The sequence below is a fragment of the Anopheles maculipalpis genome, chromosome 3RL (assembly GCF_943734695.1).
Source record: "Anopheles maculipalpis chromosome 3RL, idAnoMacuDA_375_x, whole genome shotgun sequence".
Classification (NCBI taxonomy): Eukaryota; Metazoa; Arthropoda; class Insecta; order Diptera; family Culicidae; genus Anopheles; species Anopheles maculipalpis.
Window position 1 is genome coordinate 12,282,422 of NC_064872.1, and position 15,821 is coordinate 12,298,242.

The 15,821-nt window shown below is 41.5% G+C and overlaps 2 protein-coding genes across 5 annotated transcripts in view; both read left to right on the forward strand.

Annotated features, from left to right (window-relative positions):
• LOC126565129 (peroxisomal biogenesis factor 19) overlaps nt 1-15,821 on the forward strand; it is a 349,045-nt gene that overhangs the window by 286,140 nt on the left and 47,084 nt on the right. The window lies entirely within an intron of this gene.
• The window catches only part of LOC126563922 (trafficking kinesin-binding protein milt), a 139,470-nt gene that overhangs the window by 94,733 nt on the left and 28,916 nt on the right, over nt 1-15,821 (forward strand). Inside the window, exon 1 of one of the 4 annotated variants that reach the window (XM_050220727.1) lies at nt 7,750-7,880. The exons of 2 other annotated variants lie outside the window; for them this stretch is intronic. The gene's annotated coding sequence lies outside the window, so the exon portion shown is untranslated. Of the gene's footprint in view, nt 1-7,749; nt 7,881-8,489; nt 8,560-15,821 lie in introns of those variants that run through there. One more of the 4 variants, XM_050220729.1, reaches the window with a different exon arrangement.

The window sequence follows — 15,821 nt, forward strand, 5'->3', positions numbered from 1 at the left end:
GTTTAATCGCATCGATTGCTGACGTTTAATTTCGCTACCAATTGGAGGCTGGATTGACGTTGTGTTTCGAGAGTAAATTGAGTCGGAATTTCCAGAGCGTATCAAATGCGAAAAATACAACTTCATTCAAGAGGCTTGTCTGATCGCACAAAATTTCGCGAACCCTTGAAGGTGTTGTTAATTTTATTTATTTTTAATAATATTTATTAGTTTGCTTTGGTTGCTGTTGTTTTATGTTTTTATTTTAATTATTATAAGAAGGTATATTAGGCCAAGCTACAAAACTTGGGAACATGCCACCGTCTCCTCATTAATGTTAAACAAAGAAAAACTACACGTATTAAACGTACAATTTAATCGATCTACTTTTATAACCTACTTGAAACAGTTTGGTGATCGTGCTTACCTCGAAAAATATGGTTTCAACCCCAACCCGTGTAGAGGCGCGTTCAAAAGAAACCCAAACCCCTATGGCCCGATCTTGAAAGCGGTGGTGGAAACTTTTCATTTCATGCCCAACATTTCAACGTCACTAATGACATCGATTAAAGCACGACGATACCCCCATTAACGGGACATTGGTAGGTTGGCTGTGCTTTTCTAAAAACTATATCAAACTTTGCCCGCCATCTGGCGTGGCATATGGATGCATTTTCCCAACAGCCGTTATATTGGAGCCACCCAAGTTTCCACCCCCCCTCCCGAAAAACATTCCAAGCTATTTCTGTTTGTGCGTGTGGAGACGATAAGGGGTGCTGTGCCTTTTGAGACCGGTGGACAAAACCACAGGTTATCGGTTCTGGTCGGTTACTATCTGTAACGCGGATAAGTTGCGTCCAAAATGGATTAGACCGATTTATCAATATGCAAACACTGTTTCTTTTTTTTTTGGGTGTAAATGATAGGAAGAAAATGATAATCGAATGCTCGACTTAGGAGAGTAGCTAATGTACCATATGTTTGGGAAATATGGCTAGTAAAATTGATGATACATATTAATATCCATCAATAGACGAACGTTTGATTATTGACTCCATTATTGATCAACTTTAGAGAAGAAAATAACCGAATATGTGGACCTTTCTTGGCATAATTTGAAACTACAACTACAACTACAATGTACTTCATCTTGTCATCGCAGTTTTGTTCAATAATATCATGTTTTCAAACCCTTTTTCTGAACTTCTTATGCTTATGCTCTGCACACAATCAAAATATTTCAGTTGCATTATTTAGTTCGAATGAAGAAATTTCGTTGGATGTCAGGCTGCCTTCGCTTTTCTCCTGGACGGCACGTGGCATTTGACGAGAGGTCATGTTTCATACATTTTCCGATCAGTATACCTCACATCTTTACAGCTTGCTCAAAATTGAAAAAGAATCCTACCAAAAACCATTGGTTTTCGATTACAGCTTTATACCTATTTTTTGCCGAACTCATCAAATAAGGTATACCATGTTTATTATTCTGCCAATAAGGGTTGTTTTCCCGCTTTTGGATAGGTTATTCCATCTGCTTAAGAAATTGCAAAGACTTACGTGTTTCGGGACGAGGGACCCAAAGGAAACCGTACGAAGCCGCATGGCTCGATCATTATACTCTCTCTATCTCTCTGTGTTCGGCTTGGTTCCAAAAGATTGTTGTTCTTCCTTTGTGCCTGATGCTGCTGCTGCTGCTGCTGTTTCCTGCCCGAATGCCATCTGTGAATTGCTCATAAGTACCTAACAATTGAGTGTTTTTATTGCTCCTCCACCAAAAAAGGGATACTGTGCATCCGTCACGTCACAGGCAGCCAGAAGGAACCTGTTTTGATCGACAAGTGGCTTTTTGCAGAAAATGCGATACTTCTGGATCTCACTTGGGAGGGAAAAATGAGGCAAGAGGAAGTGCAATGAAGGAAAGTGACCTGACAGCTATAATTATTTTGCGCAACTACAAGAGATCAAAAGTGAGTCCTACGGCGTGGTTAGTTGGTCACGGGATACGATCGGGAGTGGCTGGTAGCTTCTTGCGCTGGTAGAATGTGATCAATAAGCGTTCGTAAGTGTGTGCGTGTGTGTGACCTTAAACAATAATGTCTACAGTGCCTACGGTAGTTGATACTACCGATTCGAGTGTGATTCGTGGAAGTGTGGCTGCCACTGCGTTTGCCGTACAAAATGCAGCGGTGGATGAGGAGGAAGTTTATAGGAAGCTTTTCAGTGGCAGTGAACCTCAGTGGCAAGCAGTTGGAGATGATGCAGGTGGACAGAAGGGCAAAGAGTTCCTAAACAGTACGCCACGAGTGCGTAAAACTGACTGCAACAGCTCGTCGTCTTCATTGATCTTTATCGGTGCTAGTGATGATGACTATAGCGGTGGTCTGCTGGCGGATGATTCCGAACCATTATCCATCTCTAGCCGACCGAGCGATTCGAGCCGAGGTTTCCAGAACACGTTCACCGTGCTCGAACGACACCTGCAGAGCAAGCATTTCCAGTTCCGCCAGCTGCGGCGATTCCTACAGTACAATGAGTCGAACCAGACGCCAGTATTTTGCAACGTGCCGCCATCCTTAAACGATAGTTCAAACTATTTAAGAAGTATTAGCGAGGAAAGTGGTAGCACGTCCTCTACCGTCACTAGTGTTTCCTCCGACACGGACGGAACATCCTCCGCCAGTGGTGGCAGCAATGCCGGCTTTCCTAACAACAGCAGCGATGAGGAAAACGAGCATGATCGGCCCAGCTTTTTGGAGCTGGAACTGGAAGCATCCGATCGGTTGCGAAGGTTGCGGGAGCGTTTGGGTGGCAGTGTACCGGATCTTCAACGATCAGCGTGCGAAACGGTCGAATCACCGCTCGTCAAAGCACTGTACGGTGTAAGCTTGGAATCGTTGGCAAAAAGTAACGCCGATCGTTTACATCCCGATCCGTCAGTTTTTATCGAAGAAGAGGACAAACGAAGCCTGTCCGGAGAGTATCCCGACTATCCGTACTATGTCGCACGGGGAACCAACGGACTGCCCTATCTAAAAGTGGTACACAACACCTCCTGCGGTTCAGGGACGACGGGAGACGAAAAAGGTAGGTCACTTCATCGACGACGACGACGACGATGACGGGAGCATTTGCCAAGACGATGTTACGGCTCGGCTAGCTCGGCTAGCAATTGCGATGCCAAGCTTAAACGGTGTTAATTATGGTCGGAAGACCCTGAGAAGCACGTAATGATAATGATACTTGATCTTGCTAAACCTGCTGTCGCATCGTCTTTTTATGCAATTGTCACAGATGTGTGTTGAAAATTGCAGTTTAAAGCTCGGTGCAAGCATAGTTTTCCCTTGCTGTTGTAACCCAGATTCGGTGTCTGCAGCAGCAGAAAACGGTTGGGTTTTCAATGGTACGGTCTAGGATACCATTAATCAGAATATGTTGCGTTGGCTCGGTGCCACACGGTGAAGCATTTAGAATACACGCAATTTATGTTGACACAAAACTCTTCGTCTTATAGTTCCAGTTTTGAATCTTCATATAAAATTGTACCAAAGGCTATTCATTCATTTAATTATTTTTTCTTCTTCTATTTTCCAGGTGAGTAAACCAATCATTTCCCACGTCGCCAAATAGTAAGTAATATTGAAAAAGAAGTTGTGTTTGAAAGTGTTATAAATCACTAGGAATTTAAAACTACATGGCTCAAAACGTTATGGACACGATAAAATTTCCAATATCGCCTGACGCCACATCATGATCAAGCGATCATAAAACCTCCTGGGGTCATTTTTTGACAATCTCATCATCGTTTATTTTGTGCAAAACCAATTTACAAAGTAATAACTAGCTCGATCAAGTTCGATATTTTCTGCGATGTTTAAAATCGAAAGCCGCCATTTTTTTACATCAACGACTTCGAATAGATACGCCCATAGACGAACACCTCTACGTGTTCGTTAGACAATCCCTTAAGAAAGAAGCTATAATTATTTAGCGACTTCTCAGGCTCAGACTGGTACTATATCACACCATTGATGGACAAGTATATTGCCATCATTTCTATGGTTATGGCAGAAAAACGACAGGTCACTTCACGTACTACGCTATCACTATTTTCATCAAGTTGATGCCGGCGAAAGTTGTCTTGCCGCGCCTACTTCTAGCTCTGGTGAAAATGTTCAAAATACTGTATAATTGGTCTTCAAGTAGCAGGACGCCTGGACTATTCGAAATAGGCGACTAGAGACCATCTGGTCATCGTCAAGTATCGTTCATCTTTTTCCGCAATTTACGGCAACACCTATAATCTATCGGAAATCTAGTCAATCTACTATTTGATACCATCTCTTCAATACCTTTCTACAAAAGTATAGTTATGGTTATCTTTCTTTTTGTAATATAAAAACAGATTTAATTACGGAAAATAAACTTTTAATATTTTATTGAGAGCTGATACACCTCGGCTGCACGATGGGCGAAGACTGCTAGACTGCGCTAGATGGTTCTCCCGTTGGCCGCTTGTCCCACGGTACCATGTTGCGTGCTGACATTCCTGGAGTATCAGATGACATGCTGATGCTCGGAAGTCACGTTGTACAACACGGGACCAAGGTGTCGGATGCAACTCAGCGTGTGAAACATTCTGCGCATAACTGTATACTTACGTTCCATCTCTTGATCTTTGTCTTATCAGTGAGGGAGTTCCACAAAATCTGGTTGATTGACATCCATCAAAATGCGACATCTACCAATCATTTCACTTTCATTGCAAAGAGAAAGGTGTTATCATGGGGAGACCTTCCAATGCGTTTATTTTACACGGCGTTTGTCCAGTAGCCGCTCCCTTACTTATTATCGCTGGGAAAGAACAGCACATATATTCACCCGCCCGGGGGGGACCACTAAAACAACACAGCGCGATGTGGATTCGTACTTGTCGTACACGGATGGATGGGATTAAAACCGGTCCCGTTTGCGTAATATCTCCCTTCTTCGAACTGTCAAAACATGACGAATGTCGTGCCAAGAAGCTAGCGGTTTTTTTTATCGCTGGCCTGAGTTGTGCCAAATGCGAGCAAAAGTAGGAATGCTTCCGTGTGCCTGCATCACACTTATCCTTCATAGGTTACCTCAAACGAAAGTTGTACACCTGCACGTACGCATTCGTGCAGCACGCTGTTGCTGCTACTTTGTCTACTAAAAGACCCGCTGCAGGAGGCCCTTATCGTTCGTGCGATTGGTTAACAATACTGCAAGATTTGGCAGACCAATGACCAGTCGCATGCATTTAATGTCTACTACTGCAACTTGTTTATCTACGTAGCAAGGGTTTTGTGGGCTTTCACTTGAGTGATCTTTCACCCAGGTGTCCACTACAATGATGATGATGTTCCAACGACCAAAGCAAATAAATTGATATCTGAGATCATGGTACATGGATGCTAAGTAAGTGATTTTTATCAACGACATGTCCAATGAGAAGCTTCCCGCCATAGTCGTCGCGATTCCACATCAACGATTACAGCCATCGGGAGCCTCTAATTTGTCAAATGATCATCGCTCGCATAATCATGCTGGCTGACTGGTGTACTTTCTTCTTCCTTAATGACGCTCAGCGCAAAACTACAACCAACATATAGCACTGTGTGTTGGGCAGTTAATAAGTAGCGGACATTGAAAAAGGTGAAAGAGGGATTAGATAATGTTATCTAAGAAATCGTGACTTCCACCTTGCATCTGATCATATCCAGAGGGGATATTTATTTTTCTAGCTCTAGAGAAACGCCGCTCGTAGGTTGTTCATTTCATGTTCATATTTGAGTACAAATATTTAAAAAATACAATATCAAGCTTGAATTGTACACCATCTATCATTGCACACAGCGCTCCAAAACGGGCATTAAATTATTCGGAAGTTTGAATTTCAATTCTCTCCTCTTTAACTTACTTTTCAATCTAACGCCGGAAGAAGGCAACTGTGTAACAAGAAAGTGGAAGTGAAATAAAAAGATCTCGTTCCGTTGCCAAATCTTTTTTCACTTTCAGAGTCAGTTAAAACCAAACCTTAACGGCTCTTGTCTATCATGCTGGCAAGAAATAATAAATACATTTACCAAAACGTGAGCTCATTTGATCATTTGGAGCAAAAGACCTAGGAACGAGCTTCACCAATGTTGGGTGTGGTGAGGGAAAACAAAATTCGGTTTTCCTCATGCCAGTTAGCAGCAGCGGCGCATCGTTAGGCGGTACAGTTGAGGGGGGGGGGGGGGGGGTCCCTCGAATGAATCCATTAAGTCGATTCCGTTTTTTTTTTTGTAATTGTCTGGGCAGTTTTTTATCATTTTTCCTGTCTTGTTTGAAATTTGTGCATATTTCCTATGCCTGTCTTAAACCACACACAAAAGAAGCCAAAGCAAAGCCAACATACCGGAGCGGTTTTATGGATCGCAAAATTGCATCGCTACTTTTTATGGCTTTCACGTGATCTTTTTTTTTTTTTGCACAAATGCAAAGTTGTGTGGCCGCGGAACATGGCGCGCGCGAGCGCGAAATGGTAACCGATAATGCGTTTTACTGTTTATTGGATTTTCATTTGCTTTTATAATTAATCGGTGTAGGGGAAATTTCATGCGAATTGAACACTTGAGACACTTTTGACTTGATGGAAGGCAACAATTTATCTTTGATGGAGGAAATAAATGCATGATTCGATTTTAAGATGTATGTCGGTTCTTGTATTTGTTTTGTATTTCCTTTTTTTACAAAACTCCAATAGCTTCCGTATTGTGTGATAAGCCTAATCGAATTGTTCGTTTGTTGTGCACAAGCGAGTGGTAGCGTGCTAAGGAAGCATTAAAAATAGAATCCATGTCATCGATCGCGGGTCCATTTTAGGGTTTGCAACCATTGTCGCCAAGGTAAACCTAGCCTTGAGGATACATTTTGTGTGATTTAAACCAACTAAATGTCCTTTATATCGTGTTTGGCAACATGTTAGTTTAACACCGTGTTTATTTAGCTAGGAAGATTGAGTTAGTTAAATATTTGAATGCCAATCCAGATTCAATAGCCGTAATTTCTGGAGATGTGTTCCTCCTCGGTTTGTTTTTCTTTCAAGGCTTAAGGCTCGCTCGTGAATAGCGTGACCAAGCTATCGTGTTTTGGGTGTTATTGTAGATGAATATTAAATTAAGTAATACACTAGCACAAATTTACGGTACACTTCATTTGGAAAATATTATTTTTATTTATAATTGGTTATTACGGTCCAGTGCCGTATTGTCAATAACCAGATTAATTATGATGCTTTTATTTTTTTATCAATATGCCTAAACCAAGGAAAAATTACATTCTAATTCATTTGAAAACAGTATTTTCAAATATCCGCCTATTTTTACTTTCCCGCTGCACATGCTCCGCAGATTGCATAACTAGCCGGGCGTACGATGCCGGTTTTTGTGTTGAGCTTCGATTGAATTTCGAACCATGCTTGCTTTCACTACACTCCGCCTGGTGGCGCTACTATCGTAACGGAATCGCTCGAAATTCAATGTTTCACGAATGACTACAAACGTTCAAGTAATTTATATTTGTTGTTTTTTCATTATATTTCAAAGCCAATTGTTGGTAACTCTAGCTTTGTCTTTAACGTGTACACATTTTATATTTTGTTCGATTGCAGTTTACCCTTCGAAAATAGAAGTTATTTTCGAAACTGCTTCGGTTTCCAAATGTCAAGACTTCGGCGTGTGAGTTTACAAGCGGGTCGAGTACTTCGTAAACATTCATAACACTCGAAGTGCACAACACTGTGTTCCGTGATTTTATGAAGTTTTCTGTGTGATTTTGCCTCCCAATTCGTGTGTTTTTTACTACTAATGATTCGTGATATTTCGCATTACATGGTACGGTAGTATTTTGATACGGGTTCAATCGTTAATACGTAGTTTTTTGCGTTGAAAGTGTGACGCCTTGAGCAGCCAAAAGTGACGCATTCACAAGTGGGTAAAGTGCGTAAAATTCTGTGTCTGTTACTGCAATATGCTTTGCCGTTTTTAATGCTCTACCCCTCTCTGCTGTGCTGATCGTTCCTTGTTCAGAATAGGGGCCGTGAAACGTGCGTGTTGTGTGTACAGCGTGTTTGCGTGTGAAGTTTGTATATGGATGATATTAATCATCTCCATCAATTGCGAGAATGAACCGTGTCTGTGCGAATCGTCTCGAAGGAAAATAATACCAATGTCGAATTACGTATACGTTGCTGTTCCGTAGCAAAGCGATGAAGTCAACACTTGATCAAGCTCTCCGACAGTCCAGATGTGTTTTAAACTTCCATGCGTGAATCAACCGCGAGGATACGCGTTTCCACTTCCTGCTAGAACGCCAGCGCAAAAAAGGAATCCGCAACAACGCTGTGTTGCTGCAGAGCAACAGCCTCATGAGCAGCAACACACGGATGTCCTTCGGTAGTGATTTTTGGGCGTAATTTTCATCCACATCGTCTGTGGTTCGTGTGTTGCTCAAACATAAGTGTGCGTTATATACCACCGTTGCACCATTCACCGTAGACGATTTCGCAAGAAGGTAGCATTTTCATGCGTTGGTTTTCCGACAAGTTGTTTCATCATTTTCTCCTTCTCTTCGGTTAGCTATTATCATTTATTTTTCTTTTAGTTTTATCCATCAGCAGCGCCATGATAACAAGCAAAGTACAAATGGGTTTGTACAACCCGCTTGCAATAAGTACCGTGTAGCACGAAACGGGAAGGGGAACCCTATGAATGGTGACCTGTTCCACTTCCTACCGGCGGAAGTTGAAGGTCGTCCGGAATGTGGAATCGATTCTGCCCAGTTGCTGCAGTAACTGGTGTCGGGCAAGCAGGGCAGGGTGCTCTCGCAGCGGAGGAATAATAAACCTATCGATTTCCCGTTCCGTCTTGTTTGTGGGGCTAATGAAATTTTAATGCAAATGATGGGATCGAATGAAGGAATGGGTCACGTTAAAAAGAAGGTACGCAAACTACCGCCATCTTACAGCAAGGGCGAAAAACGATCATCGGTAATAGCCATCCACCAACTCATACAAAAAACCAACCAACAGACCAACAAAAACTGCCCGTGAATTTCACGCTGATTGCGTACTGGTGTGGCGAATGTGGTCCGCTTATGTTGCTTGTTACCGAGTACCGTGTCCACCACCAACTCAGCGAGCCGTGGTGTTGTTGGTTGAGTGGAGGAAAACATTGTTATTACTTACTACTACATCCATAAATCACAGAGCTGTGAGTCGATGTTTTTAGGCGGCTCAAATATAGAAGAACAAACTTTGGCCACAATGTTATGTAACAAGCTCCAAGAATGGGAATAATTTCCCACCGAACCAGAACGATTGTCCAGGATGATCAGATGATTACAGAGTTGGAAAATGCGACACTTTTTGGCTGCCGGTTTCAGCTCATTTACGCTTTTTTATATAATTAGCAGTACATGTTTGAACTTTCCAACCAAAACTAACCAGCAAAATTGTCTGACTTCATTTGGCGGTCGATGCCTTAACGGCCATAGGGGATATATGAATTTAATTTACTAACTCCACATTAGGCTATAAAAATCTTTGCAACCCAGATTAATCGTTGCCCTCCGCGCAAATCCGGCCTAGGTCGTGATTTCTTTATTTAATGGCATCTCGGCGCCAAATTTCTCTTTAATAGGATCGGATTGATCGAAAGTACTAGTACGTACCCCGCTCCACATTACGGATGGAAGGAGATTTTCGATGGCCATGGCGGACGAACGCTGTGAAACGTCAGGTTTCATGGTTCCGTGCACAAATTTCGTGAACCAAAAAATCAATTCCTTCACTTCGCATCTTATACTACAACCACAACGTAGACGCATCGATGTATCACTACTACCAACCAAGTCGGTTACTGGCGGGACCGTTCAAATAAAAACACATCAATGCCCTGCTGCTTACTATTACTTCCATGGATGAGTAAGCTTCACAGAAGCACATCACGAAGCGATGCTGATGCGCTTCAAGCGGTGAACCTCAAACCAATGCAACAATTATGTCATCGATGCCTCTCCAAATGTTGTTTGGAACTGTTTGGTATGAAAACCAGCATGTCTGGTTCTTTTGATGCATTTCGCAGCAGCAGAAAACACATACGTAGATACAAAAATTTGCCATCAGTTTCTTCGTACTTATTTCAAGGTCTCTGTGACGACGCTGACTGTCAGAGTCATGTGATTACGATCGTCGCGTCATTTGTGGCTGCTGCCCTCGTGACGTGAGCCACATGATGAGCGGAACGGCTTTTACACACCCTTTTGCAGGCTCCTCGTGTATAGGCAGCATTAGGAAAGTGGTGTTTTATCTCAATTCAGCCACCACATCGCTTGACTCGTTTGTTTGCACTAAACAGTAATTTCCGACCGTGTTTCATTTGAGATCGTGCTCTGACACGAGTGTTGCGCTGAGCTGGAATTTGTGGAATTTGTTCACGTTTAACAAAACACTGTAAAGCTTGAAGAAGGGGTAAGATGAATAAATAGAAGAATAAAATGCATCTGGAAATGTAATCTCAGTACCGGAAAAACGTTTGTTTAAGTGTGCTCTATTGCTAACACGAAATATGATCCGCATTGAATGGTGTCGTGTTTTATTGGACCGCTTTACGGTGCGATACGTTTACCGCCCTCAATATGATAGTAATTCTTTTTAAACAAAAGTGCAAAGTAAAAAAAGTGCATTTGAAACGGTAGATTTCGCTTTTTCGCACCCACTACATTCAACCACCCACTACGTCAACGCAGTTGACGCAGTAGACGCAGTTTTAATGCAATTCAATACTGAAAGAAATAATATGATTGCAACGTGCATATCGTTTACAGTCACGCTGTGTGTCTTTTTTCAATAAATTGATTTAAAAATACCTAGCGGACTTAACTTCGGTGCTTTAGAGAAAGAAATGACTCCCTATTTGCGGTAGATAGGACACACTGGAACATAATCCATGTATGGTCATTCTGCTAGCCGCATGCATTCATTTATCATGTCTTACTTACCCTTGTTGTAGCAAATTTTCTCTCGAAGTCCTTTCCTTTTAAAACGGTTTTTGGTATGAGTGCTCCATTTCACTATAAACCAAAAACCATGCGTAGGAACAACAAAAAGGCAACCGATGCGTCCCGTCGCATCGGAAGAAAATCCCTACGGGAGACAAAATGGCAAAACGAAATGGGACTTGTTTTCCCACCTTCCCACCAGCGGTCGGAATCCGTCTTGCCGTTCCTCAACATCCGAACGGCAGAACTCGCCGTGCATAAAATAATAACAAACCATACCAACGACGGGAAGATGACGCTCATTGTGTAATGTAATGTAATCGCCAGGATATATTGATGGCGATCGTGAAAAAAACGCAATAAAAGGAACACAACCTACGTCGCAAAGGATTTCTGTTGCTTCGTGACCAATTTTTTTCGCTGTTGCTAAATCTTACCTCATGTGTCACGTTAAACGCTTAACATTATTAGCTACATGTCATCGAAAGGTGAAGCATTATTAAAAAAAGACTGCACACTCTCTTAGTGAAAGTGGTATTTTCAGTCATTCCTACGAGGGGACAGGAGACCCTTTTTAAAGGAAAGAAGAGAACGTTTTTCTCCTTTACTATGCTCTTATGGATCATAGCTTTTGGTGGGACGAGCAGTAGCGAAAGGAGGGCGGCTTATGCTGCGACGTTGTGGTGGTGGCGTGTCCGAAACGGAATGGGAACCTGATCTTTCGATCGATTCATTTCACTTTCAATGATTTTAATTTCTCCCAAGCGTTTGGTCTTTTTTTTTTGCAGAAAAGCGTACCATTGTACCGTACAAGGGATGGCGGGTATAGGTGACCGATTTTTTGACGTCTGTTGATTAATGCATTCGGAATCGTAATGCAATCCGGGGAACCGTGCTGCTGTTTTAAATTAAGTCATTGGGAGGGAAAAGACATGTAACATAAAATTGGGTTTTGTTTAACGACTTTTAGGATAGACAATCCTTTTTTTTATTTTGACGGAGAAAAAAGGCGGAGGGATTTTTATGTAAAACGTATTATACAACTTTAAATAAAATTCATGCATTGGGATGAAACATTTTAATTTGTCTTGACTGATGTGTACAAATAACTTAGACGGATTTTGGATGGTTCGCATAACCTTTTTTTTTTTTAAATCTAAATTGACAAGTTCTGGCCCAATGATCCAAAGTGTATTGTTCAATGTAGCTTTAATTGCCTTATTTTCAGCACAAATGAAACTTTATCCACTGTGTAACCTAACTTTGAGCTATTGTTAAGACCATGCAATACACTGCAATAAAAATCAAGATACATTTAATCAAATAAAAGAAAAGTTCATGTAATCTGCCGGAAAAGAAATCCATCTTGACAGTTACTCCAAATGAAGAACGACTAAGTTGCGGCGATAAGATAGATATGAGATTTACCTTAAGCCCGCTTTCGCTGGCAGTAATTTTAAAGCACAACTGAAAGGGCAAACGCATAAGACGCCTATATTTGCTATGATAAGCTACTCGTTGAAGGCGAAAGTTTGTCGTGCTGCATGCGTTTGGAGCTTTTTTTGGAGGTTAATTGAAACACCTGCTCTGTAGTCTGTCGTCCACCGTCTCTACCACTGGCGTACATGGGGATGAAATAGTCTCATTATATGGAAATATTCACCCAAGGAAAGGAAAGGAAAGGAGATTCTTTTTTTTAAGATGGAGAATTAATTGGACGGGGTCACAATTTTCGCACCCACGATCACATCGTCAACCTGACACTTACCGAGCCAAGCGCGCGCAATTAATCGAAGGTTTCATTAAGGTATGGTGCGACAAAACAGCCGGTTGGAAGAAACGGACCGCGACAGTGACGGAAAACAAATATAAGCTACTGGTGTCGTTGGTGATCTCTGGATCTCCATCCCGAGCTGCGTTGGCGGTCAGACAAAATTGCTCATTTATGCGAAGCCCTCTCCCAACCGTCCATGTTGCTACGTCTCATCACACACCTGCTGGGAATGAAACTGACCCATTGTTCATGTGAAGCTAGCCTAGCCTCGCTTTCAGGTGAAACAATTTTCAGTCATTTTTATCCCTTGATGAATAACAGGCTTTTTTCAGAGTTAGAGATAAAGGTTGATGATAAGCGAGACAAAGACCATTTCTCTTTGGGAAAGATTGAAACAAATCCACAACAGAGTCCAGTGAGATAGGATCCTAAACCATCCCAGGAAGGACAAATTAAGATTTTATTTTTTTGTATTTGAAATCTGAAGCATGGGCCTTCATATCTAGCAGAAACTAATATTTAACATATCTTCATTTAGTAAAAACATACGCCTTCGTACGTTGACCATTCCATTACATGACTGTTTACCTCTACAATAATATCTGATCCAAATGTTATGAAGCTCATTTTCTGCTCATTTTTTCGTTTTAGAAGCTTTCGAAACCTCCAACTAGTTTCGAAATACAACCCTTTCTAGTGGACGAACTCAAAAGATAAGCGATAATCAACTGAGGGGATGAACTCTGAATGACTCCCAAGATAAAACTCTTTTTTTAACAAAAACACATTTATCTTGAATGGACAGAATGTGTCAAAACAGTGTGTACCTACACCCCATCGGCTTTGCTGTGAAATGGCAAGAAAGAGTGGAAATTGTTATGACAATTTTGACACCTCTCTTTGCACGGGTTCCACAAAATTGCTCAACGCAAACCCTCCGTAACTTGCGCTAGTTTTGGTGTGCGAAAAGTTTCCGCCATTATTTGCAAAGTAGTTCTAATTGTTCCAAATGGGGTAGGTAGTTAGCGTGGCGATTCGTTTAGATACATTTTTGGAGAGGAGTTTTGGAAAATTTCGTTACTATGTGTGTGTACACGCTTATCTAGTTTGTTCGTTTTGGAAACGTAAACCAGAAAAAAAAGCATGAGAGCAACACACAATTTTGAGGTCTACGTGATTCCGATCATGATTCGGTCTTTCCTTTGCCGGGACCGAAAATTGTAACTGAGAAGCGGCTGATATCAATCTTTGTTAATCTCATTCGTGTCTGACACTGAGAACTTTGTTCCTATGAAATATATTCATTCCGTTTCAGATGTCCGAGTCACAAGAAGGTTGATAAGGAATGTCAACATCCAACAGTGTGATAGGATTGTTTAATTATTTATTTAACACGAAAGAATGTAGAGTTGTGATGGGCTTGTAGCACCAATTTTTCTGATCAGTTAGAAATGTATTTCGCTTCAAATTTGTCTACCATTTTTGCACGTTCTTCAGCTACCGTTTGCCGGCAGAAACATTGGGACAGAAATGGCAGGAAACTGTAAATTAATTTCACCTCCAAGAAAATGGATGCAAAACATTCACCTCTCGTCACCAGGAATGGTGTTAGGTCAAACCGGAAAGTAAACTAGGTCGGTGGTGCCGTTTTATTTCCTTTTCCTTCGAAGTCGTTTGAAGCATCGGAACATTGCTAGTTTGGATAAGGGTTCTGGCTGTTTCCGATTGATATTGATTTTCTAATCGGAACAGAAAAAGAATACGTATTTTCGCTAATGTTTGTTTCTAGTTTTTAGGAAACAGAGTTGTAGTACATCAGGAGGAATCTCTACAGCTTATTACAAATGTGCTTTACATTATTGATCGATGGATTGAGGCTTTGCTGCTGATGGCCATGAATGAACAAAGAGTAATAAATGGCAAATGTCGATCAATGCAAAATTAAACCATCACCAAGCAGCTCCATGCACCTGTCCCGCTGCTACTTTCCAGATGCCAAATGATGTAAGAAGACCACTTTCACTTTTAATTTTGAATGTTGTTCACCTCTCACCTGATATAATTCGGTTTGACGTGTCGATTAATTTGCAATGACCATAAACTCATCCGATGGCTTGGAACGCGACAACAGCACACCGCAAAAAGATCATCTATTAGTAAACTCCTTCCCCCCTTTTGTGATGAAATAATCATCTCACGCTCGTCCTCCTCTTGAGCTTAATCGCTGAAGCTCGGGAGGATAACAAATGGCGCCTGATTGATTCGTGTCAAACGTGCCCTCCGTTCGTTTGCAATAAAAGGCTAAGCGAAGCGGAAGCTGAATTTAGGCGTAGGCACATCGGAGCGCGCGCTGCTGGATAATAATATGTGGCTAATTAGAGTTGTGGATGCTGCTGCCTTGGTGGAACCTGCTTCCGCTGGCCTATGGGCAAATTTTGCAAGAAAGGAAACGAAACGGGGTTAGTAGGAGTAGTGCTATTATTTAAAAACTGAAATCTGACCCCCTTGATCGAAACGGCAATAATCTGAACTGCGTGAATAGTATGCAAACTTGTGATCCCTATGCATGTTAAATCGGAAACACCCCGTTGTACAGCTGTGTTGTTTGGCACTGTAGTTTTTTTAGTGGATAATTATGCAATTAAGTGGTCAAATATTTCATAAATTTCAAGCTAGGAATAGTCACGACGGTAGAGTGTATTGCTGCATTGAATATTCAGCAAATCGTTGAATGTTTCGTTCGCAAAAGCGTTTGATGTCTACCCCCGTTGGACCCCCATTCATTTCCTCGCGTTTCAATGCTTTCCGGCGACGGCTTTACCTAATCACGATTTCCCGATTAGTGATGAAATATTCAGATCAACTGTTCGAAATGAAAAGCAACATAAAAGAAATAGTTTGAAATCGTTCGAATGTTGTTGCTGAATGGTTGAAGCTGAAAGATATACAACTGAGAGAGGATAATTGAAATCAAGTTGTTGATGTATCGCCGAATCGTTTA